At 38.8% G+C, this 22,686-nt stretch overlaps 1 long non-coding RNA gene across 4 annotated transcripts in view; it reads right to left on the reverse strand.

The window, feature by feature from the left end:
* Positions 1–281: 281 nt before the first annotated feature.
* LOC108393479 (uncharacterized) overlaps positions 282–22,686 on the reverse strand; it is a 98,293-nt gene continuing 75,888 nt past the window's right edge. For 3 of the 4 annotated variants that reach the window (XR_012128314.1, XR_012128313.1, XR_001852252.3), the window contains 3 exons: positions 18,986–19,115; positions 3,177–3,252; positions 282–2,067 (listed from right to left, as the gene is read on the reverse strand). This is a non-coding gene — a long non-coding RNA (uncharacterized lncRNA). The remainder of the gene's footprint in view (positions 2,068–3,176; positions 3,253–18,985; positions 19,116–22,686) is intronic. The other variant, XR_012128315.1, reaches the window with a different exon arrangement.

Genomic DNA, 22,686 nt, shown 5'->3' on the forward strand with positions numbered 1-22,686 from the left:
ATACCAAAGAGAGAAATCATGAAGGAAGAGATGGATAAATTTGATTGCGTATAATTTTTAAAGTTTCTGTATGACCCAAAAAACCATTAACAAAGGTTTTAAAAAAAGTCAGTTGACAAATGGGAATCCGGGGAGAACTCATGACAAAATGATTAATACATTTAACCCATAATGAATTTAAACATCAGTAAGGAAAATTTAAATAGCCCAATAGAAGAGAAAAATGAGCAGAAGTTACAAAGAGGCAGATCATAAAGGAAAAGAATACAAACGGTTGACAAGCTTATAAAAGGTGCTCTATCTTATTAGTATAAAATAAATGCAAATTAGGACATCAAACTATAATATTTTTAATAACAGATTCATACAGATTTTTTTTTAAAAACACAAAACTTAATGCTGACAAGGGTTTAGAGCAACATAGCCATTTTCATGTGCTATTGTCAGGAATATAAATTGGTTTCATATCTTCAGGTCACATTGGCTATAGCAATTTTTTTCTTAGAAATTCTATTTCTTAACATAATTTGTCAAATGTGTAAAAAAAAGAAGATTGTATAGGTATTCATCATAGAGTTTGTTAAAATAGAAAAATAGTGGGAACAAATTAAATGTTTGAAAGTAACAGATTATCAAACAATATGACTATGATGATTTCATTTAAAAATTAAAGTATATGTGTGGGAGGTGGTTTACACATGCATAAGAAACAATGTGGAAAAACATTTGCCAGTATGTTAATAATTACCATTGGATAATGGGACTACAATTCAATTATACCTTATTTAACTTTTTTTCAATGTTTTCTTGTTTTGTTACTAAGCATATATTAAATTTACATTGAAAAGATAAACAAAAGTGACAGTACTTTACAAAAATGAAACTTTCCTATCCTCTGAGAGTCTTTCTGTTAGAGCTCTTATTACACTAATTGTGATTTGTTTGGCCACCAAAGGGCAACAAGTGCCTAATCACTGGAAAGGATCAAGCCCCACACTTGGATGGCTAGGGAGCCTTCATCACATGCCTGGCCAAGAGTAGAATCAGGCCTCCGCAGATCAGTTTATTGTCTGCAGAAGTCTTTGGATGCTCTCCAGAGAGATCACTTCAGTGAACTTTCTCTTGTTCTCAGTCATGAAAACTCTATAATGGATAAGGTGTTTGATTCATCCTCACATTTTTTCCATTTGCTTCTAAGTTGTTGATTGGCAGGAGGATCAGCAGGTGAGTATTGAATTGTTCAGGAAAAGTCAAAGACTGAACTCTCAGGACTATTCTTACGCTATACTGTTTAAATTTGGAAGACAAAGGAAAAGTTAATAAAACATTTCGTACCCTTCAAATCTGCCACCTGCCACTCTCCGTGTTTACCCATACACATATAACAGTATATACTCACAGACACAATTATATTCTCACCTCTCAGAGGGCTTGGGCAGAAAAGCCAGAGATGTCAGAGAATCCTCTTTGGGGTACAACATGTGTCCCCCATTGAGCAATTACAGCCTATGTTCATCCAGGCTGGACAGGCTGACCTCGTCTATTAAATTCTTTATTAAACAACGTCTGTACCTCATTCTCCTATTGTAGCGAGGTAAATGATAGATTCTCACCCAGCCTGGCAACAGCTGTTTTATCATTGCTTCTACAATCTATGAGAACACCAAGGAAAAATTCCCAACTGTGAAGCAAAGATGATTGGAAAGACCCTGAACACCAGATTAAAAGCAAGAAAATTGCACCAAACCTAAGAGAGATTTTTCCTATGCCTCACACAGAGACGCCCCCCACCATCACTGACTTCTTGATTAAATTGTTAGTCTAATGAATTATTACTATGTTCCTGTGAAAACCCGTAACTTGGGCGGCTGTTTATTTTTAAGTAAAAGCTCCGTGAACCAACTAGCAACTTTTCCAGCAATGCTGATAAAAAAGAGAGAGAATATGTTTTTCACATAGTAACACCCCTCCCCCATGCTAATCATCACATTCCTTGGGCATACTTCACTCAGTTAGATTCCCGACAAGTAATATTATGATTCATCCTCATATCAGCAATTGTTACACCTAAAGGAAAAGACAAAGACATAACTAAGTGAATTGCACAGAGAAAGCCAGGTGGATAGAAAGAGACAGTTTTCATTTGCACATTTATATAGCTGAAGAATTACTAAAGGTGTACAAGAAACAAAATCTGAAAACTTATTTACCTATTTTTTTTCACTTGTTAGAAAACTTCCATTTATAAAAGGTAGGCATAAATAGGTGAGTAGAGAAGACTAGATGGTGAATTATTCATTCCAGCTGGGCCATTCCAGGTCATAAGACATTAGACTTCTAATAATTTTACACATAAAAGAGACCCAGTATGACAGAAGCTCTGTTAAACCAGCTCATACTGCATTCAGTCCCTCAGAATGCTGAAATGATACGACATGGGTAGGCCCAGGAGAGAAACATCTGAGATGCATCGTCAGGTATCAGGGAAAAGCAGATCAGAATAGAAGCCTGTTTTTAAGGCAATCTGTCCAGAAGGCCAGACAAAGGGAAAATATTGTAGAAGATCCCTTCTCTTCCCCTGACTCCATGCTACCAGTATTAAAATGACTGTAATAATAGATCAAACAGCACTTTTTCAGGGTGGAGGAGAAAGGAAAAAAGAAGATCATAACTGACATGAATATTTTAAGTGATCATAAAGTATTATATATGCATAGAGACAATTGTGAAAAATACAGAAAAGCAAACTGAAGATATCTCTCTCCTCTTACCATTCAGGTATAAAACAATCATTCACAACTGGTATAAGTTCTTTTGGTCTATTTTATGTGGAGATATGTGTATTTGATGGTAATGATAATCTACAACATACATATATATCATGTACATATTATACTCCCTAAAATTGGATTTGCATTATATGTAATTTTTATAACCTGTCTTTTTGCAGTGAACATTCTTAAATATTTTAATGACAATGTTGCAATGTTTTAAATTTATCATCACCATAAAAAATGGTTTTAAGCTCCAATATGCATATTATATAACAGTTAAAAAAAAAACCTTGATGTAGGATCAAGCCATTTCCCCACATAGAAATGTATATCTGATCCTAGTTCTGCAGTACCCCATGCACTATCATGAATTGACTGGAAAAATAAAACAAGTTACATAACCTCTTTAAGCTTCAGTATCCTCATCTGTAAAATGCCATAGTATTTTTGCAGCCTCCTTATCCTGCATAATTCAGTCCTGGAATTAGTTATATAAGCAAAAATACAAAATAAAAGGGAAGTCCTAAAATGATACAAACATACCTCAAATATTTCACATTAACTTAAAACACACAAATGAACATTCATCAAGCTTATGAAATAGTCCCAAGACCTCTTTCTTGCATAAACCACACCTGTAAGTATCCATAATTTCCAGCTTTATTTTCTTTAAAGAGGAATAGAACATATAGACAATTGTAAAACAGTCTAAGCACAAAATCCTTCTAGACTTTTTCTGTCACACTAAATTTAATAGCCACTTGTTTAGTGAATTCCTATATAAAGACTTTCTAAACATTCAACTTAGTTTTCATAAAATCAATACCTCTTTCTTTCCCATCTAGATATCATCATCTTACATAATATTTAATCAACTTACATAATTTCAAAATAAACACACTGAAACACAGGTCTGGGAACAAGCTCACTGACCCTTTGAGCACATCCCTCCACTGCAGGCAGCTGAAGGACTCAGTCCACTGGAGAATAACCCACTGGCCTGAGCATCCAGTGTGCCATGAAGACTAGTAAACATGCATTAGAGGGAAAGAGAGCTTCAGAAAAGATGGACATGGGCTAAGTGCATGGCTGCTCCCAACATTAAAAGAATCAATGCATGCACAATATTTGGCACAAAGCGTGACACTTAATTAGCTCTTTATAAACATTACCTAAAAAGAGGGAGAGAATAAGAAAATAACAAGAATGCTTTCCACTGTTTGCTCACAATCATTGAAATCTAGGCAAGCTTCAACCAAGACCAAGTAAATGGAGTCATCTGTTGAGGACTTGATGTCATTCTAGAATCAGATCCTGAAGAGAAGGATGTGGTCTAAATCAGATGCGGCAGATGGAAAGTGCTTACCGGAACATGAGTTGCCTGGCTCTCATGACAAGTTATCAGTGGGTATACTGGATCCCAGAGTAAGATGAAACAACATAGACATACAAGCTGAAAAGAAGTTGGATCAAACAGGCTGATAATCAGGAAAAAAGGAGACTGACAGAGAGCATTAAATACTGGGCTACTCTTCTAGGTACAAACTATCTGCTTCATGACCTCTGATATTGTTTTATTGTCTATATTTGTAAATGGCTGCTTAGTGTTTTTATTTCTCATTTCAAACCAAATACCAGTGAATGAAGCACCAGTGAAGACTTAACTTAAAGGAAATTATAAACCTGCATCATCCTGACTTTAATCAATTTTTATCATCATCCTTCTCTATCCTAGAAAATTCATGTCTCACCCCCAGCCTAAGCAAGGTGTTTTCTTTCAAATTTTCCCTGCAGCAAAAAGGACGATAGCTAACATGGGTTTTAACAAGCTGCATTTTGAGGACATAGAAAATGCAGTGCAAAAGTAAGTAAAAAGAACTTAACTTTCTATAAAACACAGAATTAGCACAGCAGACACTAACAATCAGTAGATGGACTGTCAACAATGTAAATAAACAAGAATACTATGACAAATGCAGTCAAAATCCTTAAGAGCAAGAGTTGTTGCTGATTTCTCTTGCAGATAATGGATGTTGAAGACTGTAAGTGACTAGAAGCAGCTAGGGGAGACCCATGACCAGGGTTGCGAATGATAAGGAAATGCCATCAAAGAACTGCTGCTAAAGTTTTAGTGTCAAATACCCATGAGTAGCAGAAGAGAGAATGAGAAAAGAGAAGTTTCTTTACACACAATTTGAAGCAAATAACTGGGTCACAGGCCAAACGTGGGTCATGTCCATTTAGTTCAACCTTCCTAGGGTCACAGCTCCCTTTGATAATCTGTGAAAAAGCTAAGGACCTCAAAATAGTTTTGCAGTGTCTTATAAAACTACATGTACTTGCCATATGACAATTGCACTTGTTAAGTACTTTCATTCTAAAGAAATGAAAACTTTTGTTCATGCAAAGACCTATACACTAATGTTCATAACAGTTTTATTCATAATAGCCAAAAACTGGAAACAACTTAGATGTTTTTCAGTGGGCAAATAGCTAAGTAAACTGCAGTACAATCCTATTGTACTTGGGTGAATCCCCAGGGACTTACGCTAAGTGGGGAAAAAAAGGAAAAGAAAAAGAAAATCTCAAAAGGCTACAAATCATACAATTCCATTTATGTAACATTCTGGAAGTAACAAAATTATAGAGCTAAAGAACATATTAGTGGTTGTCAGGTATTAGGTATAGCAGGGAAAGAGGCAGATGAGGCTATTAAAGGGATAGAAGGAGGCATTCTTATGATTACGGGCAGTTCTGTACTTGACAGTGATGTTGGTTACATGAATCTGCATATGATACAATTGCATAGAACTACACAAACACACATGCACAATCACCATTAGATGCAAAACTGGTGAAATCTCAATAAACTCTCTAGATCATACCAATGTCAGATTCCTGGTTTTGATATTGTACTATAGTTATGCAAGATGTTACCATCCTGAAATACAGAACTTCTCTGTACATTTTTTGCAACTTCCTGTAAATCCATAATTATTTCAAAATAAAGATTTTTTTAAAAGTAGGTCTATATGTACTGATATTGAAATATGACTTTATATTACTAAAGTCAGTCATCAAATAGAATTGTGATGTGATTCTCTTATGAGGAGAGAGATTGAGGATGTAAAAAGAGTGGAAAGTAAAGAAAAAAATTCTAACTTTTCACTTGATATGCTTCTGTGCTAGTTTAATTTTTTACTTGATATTCTTCCATACAGTTCAAATTATTTTTAGAGTATGAACATATCATTTATCATTTTAAAAGGTATATAAGAATTTTTTTTTAAATCTATAGACCTCTCCCAAAAAATTTATATACAATTAAGTAAACAATTTTAGCAATCTCATAGACCCAGAGCCCACCCACAGATCTCCTAAAGGGTATGTGCCCTCCTTACTAGATCCCCCTGCTTCAAAAAATGGCTGCCTGCACAAGTGGAGAGAAGTAGGGTCAGGGGACCAATTAAATATATTCTATAATCACCCTGGGCTCTATTTCCTACGAAGCCTAGCCGCCCTCAAGTGGGAAATAAAGATTCATTTCTTTGTTTCTTTGGAAGTGACTACATGTGGAACTCTGAATTGCAACTTTAGGAACCACACCAAGGGTGATCATAACAAACATGAAGGAATAAATTAACATATAAATAACTTATTACTCAGAGTACTTAGAACAACATGAGGAAATAGAATGGTTCTTTGAGCATTTGTTTACCAGCCATATTCCAGGCAATATGCTAGGCACTGGAAATAAGGCAGGGAGAAAAACAAGCTTGTTTTCCACCTAGAAACTACTGGGTGCCTAGAGGCATGGGAATGTTCTTGGCTGCTTAATGCAAGTCATCCCATTTTGCTGAAAATCTTCAATACATGAACCACATGCATAGATGATATATAAGAATTATGGAATCAGAATGAAAATATTTATATCATCCCTAAAAGAAATATAATATGTAAATATACAAAGAAACATTGATTTATACATAGATAAGTAGGCAAATAGAGATAAAATCCACAATCGAATCGCTATGCTCATTTAGAACCTTACAGACAGCCATTGGTTTTGATCTTTTGACTCAAACCTGACAGAATAAGCTAAATTATTCAATAACCCAGACAAACACTCTCTTGGCTTCATTTGTTTTGTTGTTTTTTTAACAGAGAACTGCAATGGTACACTAATAGGACTAAAACTGATGGGAAGACACATGAAATAATAGAAACATTGAACTTGAGAAGCAGCATGACATAGAACACATGTGGCTAATAACACATGTTCATGTCCCAGACCGCCTGGGTTGGAGTTCCAAATCTGCCCCTTAACAGCCCTGAGACCAAGGGAGTCACTCTCTGTGCCTCGGTTTCCTCATACATAGGACAGATGTGTGTAAGTCTGTGATGCAGGCTGAATGAATTAGAGTTCTATAGATGTGTTTGTCAAATCAACTTTTCAGTAAACATTTATTGGACTGAAACCAAATGCATTAGGTGTTCAGAGGAAAGAATTCCTGGGAGAGGAGTTATTCAAATGGGTAGGACTCCGCCAGGAGACAAGTCGGAGATGTGCTCTAACAGTGGGGCCCAGGCAATGCCAAGGCAGGAAGGTGAGCACGTCTGGGGAAAAGAAATCCTGAAGATGTGGAGGCTCCAAGGTGGAGCCCAGCCTCCGAGTACAGATTCGAGGCTCAGCAGAAACACACACTGTCTCTCAATGAAGGGTTTGGGTTTTACTTGGTAGGTAATCTTAGCACCCTGAGTGATGTTGAACAAAGGAGAAATCTGATCAGTGCTGTGCTTTAGGAAAATCAACTTGTCCCATGGTTTAGAGGAGGACCTGAGGACCTTTTATGAAAGCATTGTATAATAAATGGTTATATACCAGAAGAAGTGTAATCAAGGCCAAAGCAGAACAATGACAGTAAAGATGAGTATGAACAGAGACAGAATGAACAGTAATTGAATTGAGACAGAGATTGGAAAGCAACTAGGTCAGTAAAAGAAATAGAAAATTATAAAAAATCTGAGAAATTCCTATGTGCCAGACATGCTAGGTAATTTTCTGTAAGTTAAGTTCTCACAAGTAATATGCCAAACAATCAAATGCAATAACTGTGGAACCTGTTAAAACTATCCCCTTGTTCACCCATAAGAAACTGAGGCTCAGAAAAGTTCAATGATTTGCCTAGATATGTGACTTGTGAGAGACAGAGCCAGGATTTGAATACATCACTTCATGACTCCAGACCAGATTTCATGCTTGCTCAAGTATTCCATGCAGTGTCCAGGGGGAAGATGTCAACTCTGTTTGGGACACATTGCTGGAACTCCAGATGGATTTTCTGAACAGGCAGCTGGAAAGGCATGAGGAAGTCTGATGGGAAAATCAGGGTTGGAGAATGGAATTCAGAAGCTTCACAGAGGTTTTGTAAGGATTAGTGAAGTCACTGAAGTGAATAATCAATAACAGATCATTTATAATGATTAACTTGCACATTCATGTGCTGGGATGTAATCATGTTTGTCTGAAGAGCAACACAGCAGTTTTAAAGGGATTCGCAAACAGAAGAAAACTGCTGTTCTCTCCAGTAAGCAATATTTTAGTGGCAAAACACCCTGTGAATGGTTTGTGAGTACAAAGCAGCAAGCATGTGAATAGCTTTTTACAATGTCACGTTCTCTCCTTCCACTTGGGAAGGAAGCACAATGCTACCATAAGCAGATACTAACAGCACAGATGCTGGCGCTGATGTGAGCATAAATGCTGTCCTGCACCAGAAAAAAAATTTCCAAAGTAACATGCCTGCATAAATCTTATACTTTTATGAATCACTGCCATTACGGCAACTGCACACTGAAAATTTGTGTCTCAGGATGTGAATGGATCTTTCTAGATAGTTTAGCTTATCTCAGTCTCCTCATAATTTATACTTGTCTGTGTATCCTAACCAAACAGGACTTTGCTTCCTAGACTGCTCCAGTGGCAGCCTATACCCTGTATGGCTAAAGTTCAAAAACAGAGTTTAATTGCAATCCAGAGGAACAGAATCTTTCTGATGCCTCTGTTGCCATGTTGTAAACATCCAACCACAGATTCAACATTAATTTTTCCATTTCTTATCAACAGCAGTTTTCTAAAGCCAACAAATATATTCTACTATACAATTTTGTGTTTTGTAAAAGGTGACCTATACTTTCTTTTCAAATGCAGTTTCTTTAATGAAAATATTGTAATGTCAGTCCATGCAAAGCAAATGCATATTAATATGCGTTTACATCTGTCTCATATTAATATTCATGCCTGAATCCACATCCCTACACAAAGCCAATTTTCTGACCATCTGTGTGATGGCTGGTGGATGCAATGAATAAATTTTATTTGTGAGGGGAGTGATAAATCATGTATCTTCAGTTTTTCACCCACAATCTTTCCTCTTAGGTGCAAAAATGTTTTCATCATGGTCCGGAATATTTAAGTAAATGGAATAGATTAACCCTTTAGTATTCCTACAGCTACTGGCAATTTTATAGAGGCCATGAAAATACAATCTCAACACCTGTAACCAAAAAAAAGGAGAAGGAACTATCGGTTTTCCTGGTTGGATTTGACACCTCTGGTTCTTATGTGAGTTCTAGTCTTTTACAATAATTTTCTGTGTTGTTTAAAATGCACTCTAGCTGTTTTTGAAAAGCTTCACAGTTGAAGACTAGGCCTCTGCAAAAAGAGTATATTTCTGGAGAAAGTCCTTATAATCATCAAATATCTTAAAATTCCTGTAAGTTTTTCACAATGGAAAGATTTCAGACAAGGGAAGTTATTTGTATTTAGATAACAATCTTGGTACTTTCTGTTTTACCCAAGTGAGATGTCAAGATTTCAGTGGTAAGGACGTGTTTGTCTATGTGGTGTACTGCTTGGGAATAGTGCACCCACATCTTACAAATGAGCACGTTTCAGGAGAGGAGCCAAAGGCCTTTAGTTAACTGGCAAACAGAGCCCAAAAGGAAGCAATCATGTCATTGCAGAGAGCCTGAAAGATTGCACACACTAAACAAAGAAGGGCTTGAATAATGAAAACTATGTTGGATGGTCTAAGATGGTTTCCTTGCCTCTTCCAGGGATGCTTTCTATGAATTTTAGATGATTGGGCTCCTAGATTGAATCCAAACCTAAAGTTTCCATTCAATTTAATTTACCTCTTCTGAGTTAGATGGGGCTTTTTTAAGGTCCCTAAAAATGTCAGGAATAGCACAAACCATAACTTCAGGTCAAAGCAGATCTAAATTAGAACTTGGTGTCCACATAGGCTGCTTAAAGTTTCTACTTCAGCTGTCATGACACTGAACAGAGTGACAGTCAAACAGGAAGCCTCAGAGCTATTGATCTACAGTAGATACAGCCCCAGTCAGCACATGGACATTCACACAATCAATGGAGCTAATGCAGGGAAAGTTTATCTCAAATAAGCAACAACTACTGACTGAGCCCCTGCTGCTTGCAAGGCACCATGTTGAAAAAGAGATACCTGGCTAGTAAGGAAAACAGATTCTCCCACAAGAAGATTTTCAGCCATTAACTTGGTGTATAATAAATATGACTTGAGTACTGCAAATGGAATTAAAAAGACAGAGTTCCACAAGCCCAGGAAATCAAGGACCTTGCCACAAGGAATTTAAAATTAATCATGAAGTCTGAAATGATTAAGAATGTCAAAGACATCTTACCAGATGAGAGCTTTACAAAGACAGAGCAGGAAGTATTTAGTGGGAGGAAGTGGGAGTAATGAGGGAAACTGGGTAGACCGCTTTGGTTACATGAGAATTAATGTTCAAAATTATGGGAGTTAAAGGAACTGATTTTGAGGAGTACATATGTAGGCATTAACACTGAATCATGAAGTCAAAGAAATAACCTCCTAGTAACTCTGTTAATTCTCCTAATTGTCTCAAGAAGACAGTCTCAGTTTTGTGTGCCAATGTATCTTTCAACCGCTCTAGTACTTGCTACATCTTTCTTCTTAACAGAGAGAGCCAGCCCCAGGCTCAAAGTCTCCAGGCTAGAAATTAATAATGCTGTTGGTTTCATGATGTTGATTTTTAGTGTTACTTTATTTTACACCAAGTAGTACTTACTGGTCTTCCAATTGTGGTGGTAATATAAAACTTCCTTTTAGGCAAAATTTATTTAAGATTTTAAAAATAAGTTGTCTTTAAAGATGAAGAATAGAATTAGTGAATGTGATAAATAAATGACTGAAGTTTGGAAAGAACTCATGTGACACAGCAACTGGCAAGATGGAAAGAGAGGTTGGACTCAGTCCAGAAATGCCTCAATACATAAGCTGACTGGACTAAATTACAGCCTTTGATTTCAATTTGATTTGGTAACATAAAGTATGTTATTTCCCTGATATAGTGGCCACTGCTGAGGTCATGCTTGTAAAATCTCTTTCAGGCCTAGAATTTTTAAGAAATATATCTGAACCATTTCCATATAAATGCAAAAGGAATATTACCTAAATGAGAGAAAAGAGGAAAACATAATAGGTTGACAAGCCCTATCCCTCAGTGATTTAACATGAGAGATATAAACATAAATACTTCACCAACAGCAAAAGGATATTGCTTTCATTAGATAGCTCAGCATTTCACACCATATACTTAAGTATGATTAGCATAATATTGATACTTGTTTATATTTGCCACCTACCTATTTCACAGTGATATTATAAGGATTAGTGATACAATATTTCTTAAGCTTTTTCAGCTCTTAAAAGAAAATATACCCTATAAAAACAAGGTAAGAGTAATAATAGTCATTATCATAATAGCAATAACTGCTTATGCATTTTCAAACATGGGCTCTGTGATGATGGAAAGGAAAATTAGGCTATAAACTAAAAATGCAGGCTTATCAGCTGGTTAGCATACAGAGACTGAGGATGGGATAATAGTGATGCTATCTATACTATATCAAGGTCTGGACTAGGGTGTGAGATTCTCCATTTGTAGCAACTGCTAAGTTGCAGATGCTGCTGGTGTGAGACCGCACTCTGAATAGAAAGGCCTTAGACTATGCCACTCTTTCAGGTCAGATCTAGAATATATGCCATCAGCTGTCAGGGGATTAAGGAGGCATGTCTAAATACATTGTTGCTGATGCCTCTCCCATTTTTGCCACCTTTGCACCTGGTATTCTTTCTCTATTCCAAGCCACTTACATAAAAATTATTTCTCTCATTGTCTCCCTACTCTACTCTCATTCCCAAACCAGATGAGCAGAAACCCACCATCTATTCTAAATATTGATCATTATGATTTGAACAAAGACTTGTGCTCAACATTATTGATTTTACTACTCTTTGTAACACCAAAAAGTAGGAAAATCTTGTCTCTTATGAAACATTCAATAATATGGGATATGTGTAGGATACAGCATCAGTTAAATAGCAGGATACAAAACTATATTTAGTACCATTTAAATTTAAATATAGGTAGAGAGAAATATTGAAAGTAGCACATGTAATTAACAAATTAAATAGCATCTTGTCTTTTGTTCTTTTTTCTGCTGAATAATCATTAGCAAGAGGGTGAAAATCTGATTCCCATCCCCAACTCATTGAAGAACAGCAAAGCCTTTGCTCCAAAAGGAGTTAACAGCTTGGATATTTTGGACATAGCAAGAGTGAGCAAGCTGGAGCTGTAAGGGAGAGAAAGGTTTAAGAATAAGATGGCATGGCCCAAAGGCAGGGAGAGAATTAAATTTCTTAGGACTGGGGGACAGAGGAGTTAACTGATGAGTTTCTGCCCCCTGGTTCTGTTCTATGCTCCACATAGGTGGGTGTGGCTCTTGGAGACCTCAGGCCAGAACAGAAGTTCCCTGTGAGCCCTGACACCAGGGAGCATCCACCACTGAACTGTCTATGAGGGCTGGGACCACAAGCACTGAAGATCAGAAGACGTCCCAATTTTCCCAGACTGTGCAAGCCCATGGAGACCTTTACAACCTCAAGGGAGTTGCTGGCCAACCCAAGACTAAGTAGGTTAGGGGCTAAGTCACATTTAATATACATGGGAAAACACTTTTTTTTCTTGCATTAAAATGTTATAGGGAAGTACATATGCATACACATATACATGAACACTCGGAAGAAATACTCTGAAATGTTAAAGGGTAGTTTACATTTGGAGGTTGGTCCATTGGCAAATTTTTTCTTCTTTATACATTTCGATATTTTACAAAAATTCTGAAAACACCTAAGTTGCTTTTAGAATCAGGAAAAGAAAGTACAAGAAATCTCATTCTTTAAAATCAAGGCACATAGGTTGTTCACCATTTTTATATGCAGCATCTAGCACAGTTCTGGTTCACACAGCAGGCAGTAAAAAGATGACAACTAAATTAAATTGAATAAACAATTCAACGCCCACGCCCTAATGTTAGTTAATACAACCACCCTGGTATGCAAGAAATAGTCCACGCACATATGAAAGAAAGTATGCTATTCTGAAAATAACATTTTATAATAGACTATTTTAAATTACCATGAGAGAAATATTATATAAGCATTAAACAAAGGTACTCTAGACTCAGGGACTGTGCCTTTTATTTGGAGACAGAGGCTTTGTTTAGGTCCCATGTTACCCATTTAGTGTATCCCTTTGGTAAGTCACTGACCTCTTCAAACCTCCAATACCTCATCTTTAAGTCAAAGTTCTATCCAATTAAACATGGCATGGTTAAGATCAAATGAAGTATAGAATGTGAAAGCAAACTATGATATACTACACCACACTATTTTTATTACTAGAGCCTGTATTTGGCACAATGAAAGACTAAGAATATAGCTAATTATTTTAAGTCATCTATTAAGTTAAAAAAAGTGAACTTGACACTATATCAATGCTCCTGACTTTTTGTCCAGTCAGTGATCTTCTAAGTAACTCCTAACATTATCACAAACTAATGTGATAAAAATAAACAGAAGAAATGGAGGTTAGTTAGTGACTTCCTATATTTTACCATTTGGTTCACTCACATACTCATTTTTTCAACAATATTTAGTGTATCAGACACTCTACTATGGGCTGGGAGGTCAGGAGGTAGCCAGGTAAGTTTCTCTGCCCTAGTACAATTTTCATTCTAGTGAGGAAGAGCTCAATAACCAACAGGTAAACAAACAAGAGAATTTAAAACTGGGGTAAGAGCTATGAAGAAAATCCACAGGACTCTAGTTGCCAGCCTGCAAGATGGCCTCCAGTGATCCCACCTTCTGATAGTCATGCCCCAGCGAAGTCCCCTCCCACGTTTGACAGAGTTGGTCTGACTGACAACAGAAGAAGTGATGGTATGTCACTTTCAGGATTGGATTATAAAGGACGTTGTGGCTTTGGTTTGGTTACTCCCTCATGCTCTGCCTCAGTCTGCAGAGGAAGCCAACTGCCATGTACTAAGGACACTCACACATGCCTACTGAGAGGCGGCAAACAACCGGCGAGGACCTGAGGCTTCCAACAAAAGTGTCTCTAGTCTTAGAAGTGGATCCCTCTGCCCTTCAGAAGACTGCCACCCCAGCCAACAGCTGGGCTGCAACCTTGTGAGAGATCCTGGGCCAGATCACCAGCTCCCACCTTCCTGAGACACAGAAAATGTACACAGCCAGTAAGTGTTGTGTGAAGTTGTTCAGTTTTGGGGCACTTTGTTACACAACAAAACATAACGAAAACAAGGATGATGAAATAAACTGGATGGTGGTTTGAAAAGACCTACTTAAGGAGACTATATTTGCTCTAGGACCTGAAGGACAAAAGTGAGCTTTGCAAAGAAAAGTCAAACTAAGGGAATAACCAGCAAGAAGTGGGAAAGGATTTGAAATGTTTGAGAAGCAAGCAAACTTTTCTCCCCAGTCTAAGTCTGTGCACTGATTAGACACAACTCCATTCAGCCCCTCATATGTCCTCCTACTGCTGGCAATTCCAGTTTCCATTGCCTCATCTACTTCATTTATGCTTTTTCTCCTCTAGTGTTTCTCAGCAGAGGAACTCAGCATTTGGGGTGATGCTTCTTAGTACAGAACTGCCCACAGACTGCAAAATGTTTTGCACCCTGATCCCTCCCACTAAACTCTGGGAGAACCTCCAGTGCATGTGATAACTCAAACTCCACCTTTCCTCATTATACAAAATAGCCTCCAGAAGGGCATTCTTGTCTCCAATTTAAAACCACATAGTCTGACCTATGGACCAAGAGTGTAGTGACTAAAAACACTCTTGCACAAGAAGTTCTTAGATATGGAGCAACCCCACCACCTATCATAAAATGGACTTCATCTCTCTGAACTTCATTTTAGTCATTTGTTATATAAACCATCCAAAGATTAAATGAAGTAACAACATATGTAAAATAACACATAGGAAACACTTAGGATAGAGCAATCGTTAAACTATTTCACCTCTCCTTAGCCAAATCTCTCTTCCTCTTTAGAATCAAACTGAAGTCAGATCTCTTCAAAGAAGCCCTGGTGGCTCCACTTACTTGAATTTCTTTGAATTTATGAAGCATGCCTTAGCAATTGACACCCTCCTTGGGGGTAGATGGCACGTGAGGGCTGTGTATTTCTGTGGAAATTACCAGGGTATCCAGGACAATTTATCAAGCTACATGGCTTCTTTTTCTCCTCCACTGCAGACCACAGAGAGGGAAGGTGAAGGTCTGCTAATCTTCCCGCTCTTCTAAACCACCTGCTTAAGGTTTTCTCCCCATCAAGGTTGATTGTGGAATCTAACACAGTCTCTACAATACTAACCCCTTCCTTCCTTGTTGTCACACAGGAAAACACCAGGTCCTTTATAACCCAAATGTCAGCTGCAAAGATGTCCCCATAACTTTCTGGCAGTAAGGGGGAAAAGATGGTGGGACAGTCTCAGCATCAATTTTCAAATTGCTTAAGCAATGAATTAACATCTCCCAGTATCTCAGGACTCTCAAAAGAACTCCATTTCCTAGTTCCCCTTGCTTTGAGTGCCTGTTTTCAGTGAGTTCCTGCTGCCCCTGTTTTGTGTCTTTCCTTCTTCAGCCAGTCCCTTCTCTCCAGCCCACGTCCACAGCAAGGTGAGATATGGCTTCTGTCTTGCCAATGGGTTTCAGCTCCAGGCAAGTTCACTATGGATTCGGTGGGACCAAAGAAATTGACACCAAAATGTTCTTGGGGTGAAAGAGTTATACCCAACTTTATTTCCAGGTGGCAGGTCAGTCACTAAAATCCCATTCACTCAGAGCGAGTCTGCATGCAGCAAGCCAGTCTCTGCCTCTGGGCGCCTCTGTCTGCACAGCTGTCATCTGGGCCTCTCTGCCTGCACAGCCATCCCGTACAGCTATCCTCTGGGCCTCTCTGCACAGTCGTCCCGCACAGGCATCCTCCGGGCCTCTGTCCTCAATGCTGTCACCACTCCAGCCTCTGCTCTGCTCTCCTGCAGCCTTGCAGCTGTGCCACCATGTCACACCCAGAGCACTGGGCGGAGCTCTTTATATAGAGTCAATAGCCATGTATTGCCCACAGGTGTGCAGTGAGCTAGTCAACCAGGGTCAGGTGAGAATCCTGGCCACAGGAACTCTCATTTTATCCACAGCTTCCTTCTCTGTTTCATTCTCCCACAAATGATCACTACTGTATGAAGGGGTAAGGCAGAGCTCCAGGAGTGACAGAGGAGCCTCAGTACAACCAGCACAGCCAATAGTGGACCACTCACTAGTACAATTCCTGTAACTAATAGCCCACTAGCTCCAATTTCCTGAAATTTATTTTCCTCCCCTAAAACACACTAATAACCACCATGGAGAGAAAAGCTTAAAAAAATAAAACACAGAAGTTTAAAGGGTAGGAAGTTCCCCCCAATTCTTAGCATGGATCAAAGACCTATCATTGTGACTGTCTTTCTCAAAGGGTAGCAAAGTTCGGTTAATCAAAGACTTGCCATCTTTTTCTTGTTGCTGTTTCTCTAAAGGATTGCCCCTCTTCATAGTCACCTACCTTACATTGGATTGAATGATTTATTTTTTTTACAGAACCCTCCTGGTCTTAAACTGATGCAAATCAGAGATGCAATTCATAAGATTCAAATCAGAGACCTAAACTATTATCTTTGCATGTGTCTACCTTCCTCCAGTATGTGGTTGACATTTCAAAGCACCTCCACACCACAGCATCCAATATCCAGAGATTCCCAAGTTCTCACCAACCCTGACTCCCTATAGTTGAGCCTCCTCCCGCTAGTTCAGAAATCCTTTGGGACACATGCCCATAGTTTTTAATTCTTGGTCCCCATGCCACCAATACCTAGTTCCAGTCATAGAAGAAGGCCTTAATGTCCTTACTGACTAATTGATTCCTGAAACCACACCCATTTATCAATCAGCTTTTGCTCATCCACATGTACCCATGGCAAAGGCACAATATGATAATTTTTATGTTGGACTAAATAAAAAAGAAATTTAGAAAAAGCTTCACACATCATCTGGGTAATTGTCCTATATTTATAATAAAGCAGATTAACGTCCCCACGTTAATGAATGACTCAAATGCTGCTATAACAGCTGAGCATGATTATCTGAGCTTATTACTTAACCACTCAGTTAAAAGCAGTCTTGTAATATGATGTGGGAGACCAGAACCCAACTGTTCTTTAACTTCAGCAAGGAACAAAACTATTAACTGATACTGGGGTGGGGGTGGTCAGCTGGTGACTTCTAGGTTTGACAGCACAGCCACAAGGGCCCTGGGGGTGGTTTGTGGTCTGCTTGGCTCTCTGCCTGGCTTTCTTCCTAACATTCAAACCCAAAGCCACTTATGCCTTTACTTTAAAATCTGGCCCTGCTCCAGACTCAGGCATCTAGCTTGCCTTCTTGACATACATTGAGGAAGTACAAGGAGCCTGCAGCCACTAACCTGGGCAGTTGATAGGACTTTATTCTGGTTTCTGGGTTCACTGTGGCATTGGCACCTTACTTCCCAGATAAGTGGCTTTCTGCTTTGTAACCAAATGACAGTATGTTGCCCTACAGGTAAGCCCCAGCCCCCAAGCCCACTGGCAGAGGTAGAACTTCAACCACCAAACTCCAGGATTCTTACAACCCACAGCTGGATCCCCACATAGGCTCTCCTGTATTGAGCAACTCTGAGTTAGCAACACCATGTGGGCAAATCAATGGCAAATAATTTGCCTTCCTGGAATCCTGGAGTTCACCTATCCTATCCCTGCTTGCATTTAATAAATCTTGAATTCAGGTTGAGCTTTTTAATGATGCTCTACCCCTCATTTCCTAACTCCAAAGACAATTCTCCCCATTGTGGATCTAAAGTTCTCAGTCTTTAAATCACTGCCTCCCAACCTTTTACACATCATGGCACACATAGAAAATAAGATTCACTTTTTTTCTGATAATACAGTTGACAAACAATATTATATTAGTTTCAGGCATACAATGTAGTAAGTCAATATTTGATACTGTGAAATGATCACTACAATAAGACAACATCCATCACCACATATAGTTACAAATTTTCTTTCTTGTGATGACGGTTGTTAGGATCTATTCTCTTAGCAACTTTAAAATACACAATACAGTGTTATTAATAATATTCACCATGATATACGTACAAGATTTGTTCTTATATGGTATCTGTTCTTAGTCAAAGGTGACAGGCCCAGGGAGGACCCTCTAGCCACCACAGAGACTTCTTCAGCCACATTCCAACTGAAGGTATCACTATTTAGATACACTGGTAAGCCATTTGTGGCCTGCCCACATGCCTATTCTATGGACAGGGCAGCCTTAAGGAACTAGCTGGCCTCTAGCCTGGGTCCATTGTTTTATTAGTTTGTCTTTGGGTCAGCCTGGATTTTCAGGCCTTCCTATTTTTATCTCTAATTTTCTCTGTAAAGTAATAATATTCCTCCATTGTGTATCAGTTCAAACAAAAGTATGAGGGATGAAGGTATGGAAAACTTGAATTTTCTTCAAACCTAATCTATCCAGTCAAAAAGTCTTCCATATAAAATGAATGAGAAGCTTGAAGATAAGGCAGAAAACTTGAAAAACAAGTCTTTTCTCTCTTTCTACATTCAATTACACAATTTCCCACACACATTTAGTGTTACTACATTGTATACCTTTAAATAATATTAATAGTTCCCAAATATTTGGCACTCACCCCATGCCAGGTAATGTGCTAGACTCCTTCCAGGCAGCATCTCATTAATTCCTCACATCATCTTCAAGGCAGAAACTGTTATTTCCATTTCATAGGTGGACAAACTGAGACTGAGGGTTAAATGAGTTTCCTAGGAAGTAATGACCAGAGTTTAAACTCAGATCTGTCTGACTCCAAAATCCATGCCCTTAAGTAAGATAAATCATATAGAGATTTAGCATTATAGTGGGTATAAAACTTATTCCACAGACCTTGTTTTTAAGATGCACTGTATTCCTTTATTTTCTTTTAACCAAATTAAATCTGAATTCAGAGCCTTATTCCATAGCAGAATCTTAATCTCAGACATTACGGTATGTCCCCTTAGTTGGGAGACAATTCTCCGTGAGTCTTTCATGTTTCTGCACATCTGGTGAGCAGAGGTCCTGACTGCCCTTTGTTTCATATCATCTTTCCAAAGATATTTCTAGCGCAAACAGCCTTGGAAGATAGAGATAGTGTTTCTCTCCAGAGCAAAGGGCAAGCACACTCACAGCCCATTACACAAGGTCGTGCTCCTTCAACCCAAGGTTCCTTTCCTACAAAGCAACCCATTATATGTGCTGCTATCAGCTGGCTCTCCTTAAATCACCCAAGACACCAGGGCTTAGGGAATCAAGGCAAAAATAGTGGTACTCTGGCTCCTAGTATTGCTGTGAGTAATAAACTACCCTTCATTTCTAACCCAGGAGCATAGTTCTTCTGCCAACATCCATGAAACACTAAGAATTAACTTATCACCTTGCAAACAGGCTATGCTCTCAGACTTTTCAGTTCTTGACATCCTGCCCTCTCCAGAAGTTCAGAAAAACCTGGGAGTCTCTCACAAACTCAGAAAACAGCATCAGACCTCCAATCTCCCATGCACATGGTCACAGCTGGTGTTTTATGGCCCAGGCTCACTTGTCCAGAAAGGGACATCCACCCCAATGGTCCCAAGTCAAAAGAGACATGGAATACTTACCTTGATGAGCAAACCCTGTGAATAGGTCCAGTCCACCATGTTGCCATTTCCCCTCTGTGGCCCTACCACCACTGGGTCCACCATGAGAGAACAAAGTATAGGTGTCCACTACACCAAGATCGGTCTTGAAGGATCTCCTCTCTCTCTTATTCTTCCTTCCCTTACCTCTCTTCCCCAATATTCAGGGCACTTTAGTATAATCACCTCAAGAAGATTAGGCTTTCACCAAAGACAGGGAATGAAGTTCCCTTCTGGCAAACTTCTCCTGAGATAAGTAAACCCAAAGGGGAGCGGGGGTGGGGGCACCTTCACTTTATGCCAGAAAAAGACAAAGCAAAGTTCATATCTTAACAAATGATCCTCCCACACAGAAACCACTCAGTGTGGTTAATTGTGGTTCTGTTAATTCGTTCTGCCCCTGGCATCCCTTTATCCCTTTTTTGTATCTTAAGCTTTAGGAATAGGTAGGAAATATTTCTCTTGGTTTCTCCATCAATTACATTCAGCTAATGAAAAGAAAACTCTCTTAGCTTTCTTTCTTTCGGTCCATCAAATTAAGAATATTACCTAAAGTACCTAAGTACCAGCAACACATACACACACACAAAACACAAAATAATGATGATAACAGTTAACACTCTCATTCTACCCTACATACATTTCTTCTTCCTACCTGGCTAGCACCAATAAAGAGGCTTGGGAAAATGAGCAGAAAGAAAGAGCAACCAATTCTGCTTTCAAAGGATTCTTGGCAGTCTAAGTTTTGCCCAACTTGCAAATAATTAGATCAATGTTGACATCCTTTTAACCAGTGATTTTACTGAAATATTTATGACAGTTAATATACTGCACTGGCAAGGTTTCTGACAGGTTCCAACTCTTCTGTTCTCCCAATTTTAAATAAATCCTGAATTCTCTTAGTCCCCAAAGAGCCCTTGGTATGTGTTAGCAATTGGCTTTAATGACACAGTCTACATCTACGTTTCTTGAAAGGCATGGACAGTGCATACACCCTGGGGGTTATGAGCTTGTCTAGTTATAAAGAAATGTGGTCCTAGTTATATTTTCAGAGACCCCACATAAATAATTCTTGGCTGCAAAAGAAGCAATTGAATCATCTCTCTCATGTTTTTGTCCCCCCTTGGATTTTAGGGTTGTAAAGCCCCTCTTGTGTGATGGCAGGGTCTTTGTCCTATTCATGCCGTATCTTCCAAGCCTAGAGGAGTGCTTTGCCTATAAAAGTGTTCAAAATAATTTGTTGACTATGTGAGTGACCATGTGCAAAAAATGAATAGTCTTCATTAAGAACTAGAAGTTTAAAATATCCTTAGATTCACATCCAAAAGTTAAATTACTACTGTTTTAGGTTTCTGTGGAATCAGCTCTTCAATAAATTGTTAGATGTAAGTTTGGCACTTCAAGAGGGTCAAGAGAAAATATTCCCTCCCATACCAATAAAATAAAATAATTCACCATCTGGACCCTGTAAATACATGGGGACTCCCCTTCAAGTTTTTAGTTAGTGTTATTACACAGTGTTCCTTAACTGGAGTGCTACTGGCATTTTGTATGGGATGACAGCACCATTCCTGTCCCCCACTAAATATCAGAGGACAGGACAGGATGTGTAGGTATTGGCTGGGCAAGGAAAGGCAAGAGTGCCCCAGGTAGAGGCAGTATGTGGAGGGTGAAGAGTGATAGACTCTGTCCATTCTCTCCTACAGCCTTATTAATGCATTTGGAGTCAAGCTCTGGGGCTCAACTACCTCAGTCAGAATGCAGAGGCCACCGTTCCCATTCTGCATGACTTTGGACAAGTCACAAACTTGCTTCAGTTCTTGCTTCTGTAACTGGGTAATTATCTTACCCCATGACAGATTTGTGTTAGGACTAAAGTGTCTAGCACATAGAAAGTGCCCCATAAATATTACCTCCCAATCATGTTTTATTATTATCAATAAACATTTATGGGCCACCCATCATGTGCTAGACACAGCACCAATTATTGCAGGATACAAAGAGGAGTAAGATGGGATGCTGGCAGTGGCCAGGCAGGAGGTCAAGGTGAGCATATGTGGGCCATGCACACAAAGGGAACACTCAGTAAAAGGTGGTTTGGGCTGCTGCCATTATTGTTGACAGAAGTAATAATGTTAACAGGTTAAATGCAGCAGAGTACCCCTGGTGCTGTGATAGGAGCTGGGAGTCATTCACCCTCTGCCTCCCCTCCCGTTTCCATACTCTGTCTCCAACACCTTCCTCCTCCTCTAAGCCAGTTCCAGGGCTGTCAGCATCAAACGCCTAATTGTAGCCCCACCTTCTTCATAAAACTCCCTCTTATGCCAAACCTTATTGGCCTCCCTCTCGCTCCTCTTAACTAGAGTGTCCTATCTTATCGCTGCTTTTTCACAAGTGGGATTAGAAAAATAGGCCTTTAAGTGGTGTGTTCCCAGTAATCAAAGAAATATGTTTGTCATGAAAAATTCATATATCAAAATTGGCCAACAAATCATATGGCAAGTTGGAGCCATTTTATTATAGTTAACATTCTATACTGTTTGTTAAAAACAGATTTCTCCACCCCCATCTCTGGCCAGACCTATTAAGTCAGAAAGCCCAAGGGTGAAATGTGAGAAGCTGTTTTTAACTTGCTCCCCAAGTGACCATTATCAAAAATAAGTTTGGGAAATACTGGCTT

This window comes from Manis javanica, chromosome 2, assembly GCF_040802235.1.
Source record: "Manis javanica isolate MJ-LG chromosome 2, MJ_LKY, whole genome shotgun sequence".
Lineage (NCBI taxonomy): Eukaryota > Metazoa > Chordata > Mammalia > Pholidota > Manidae > Manis > Manis javanica.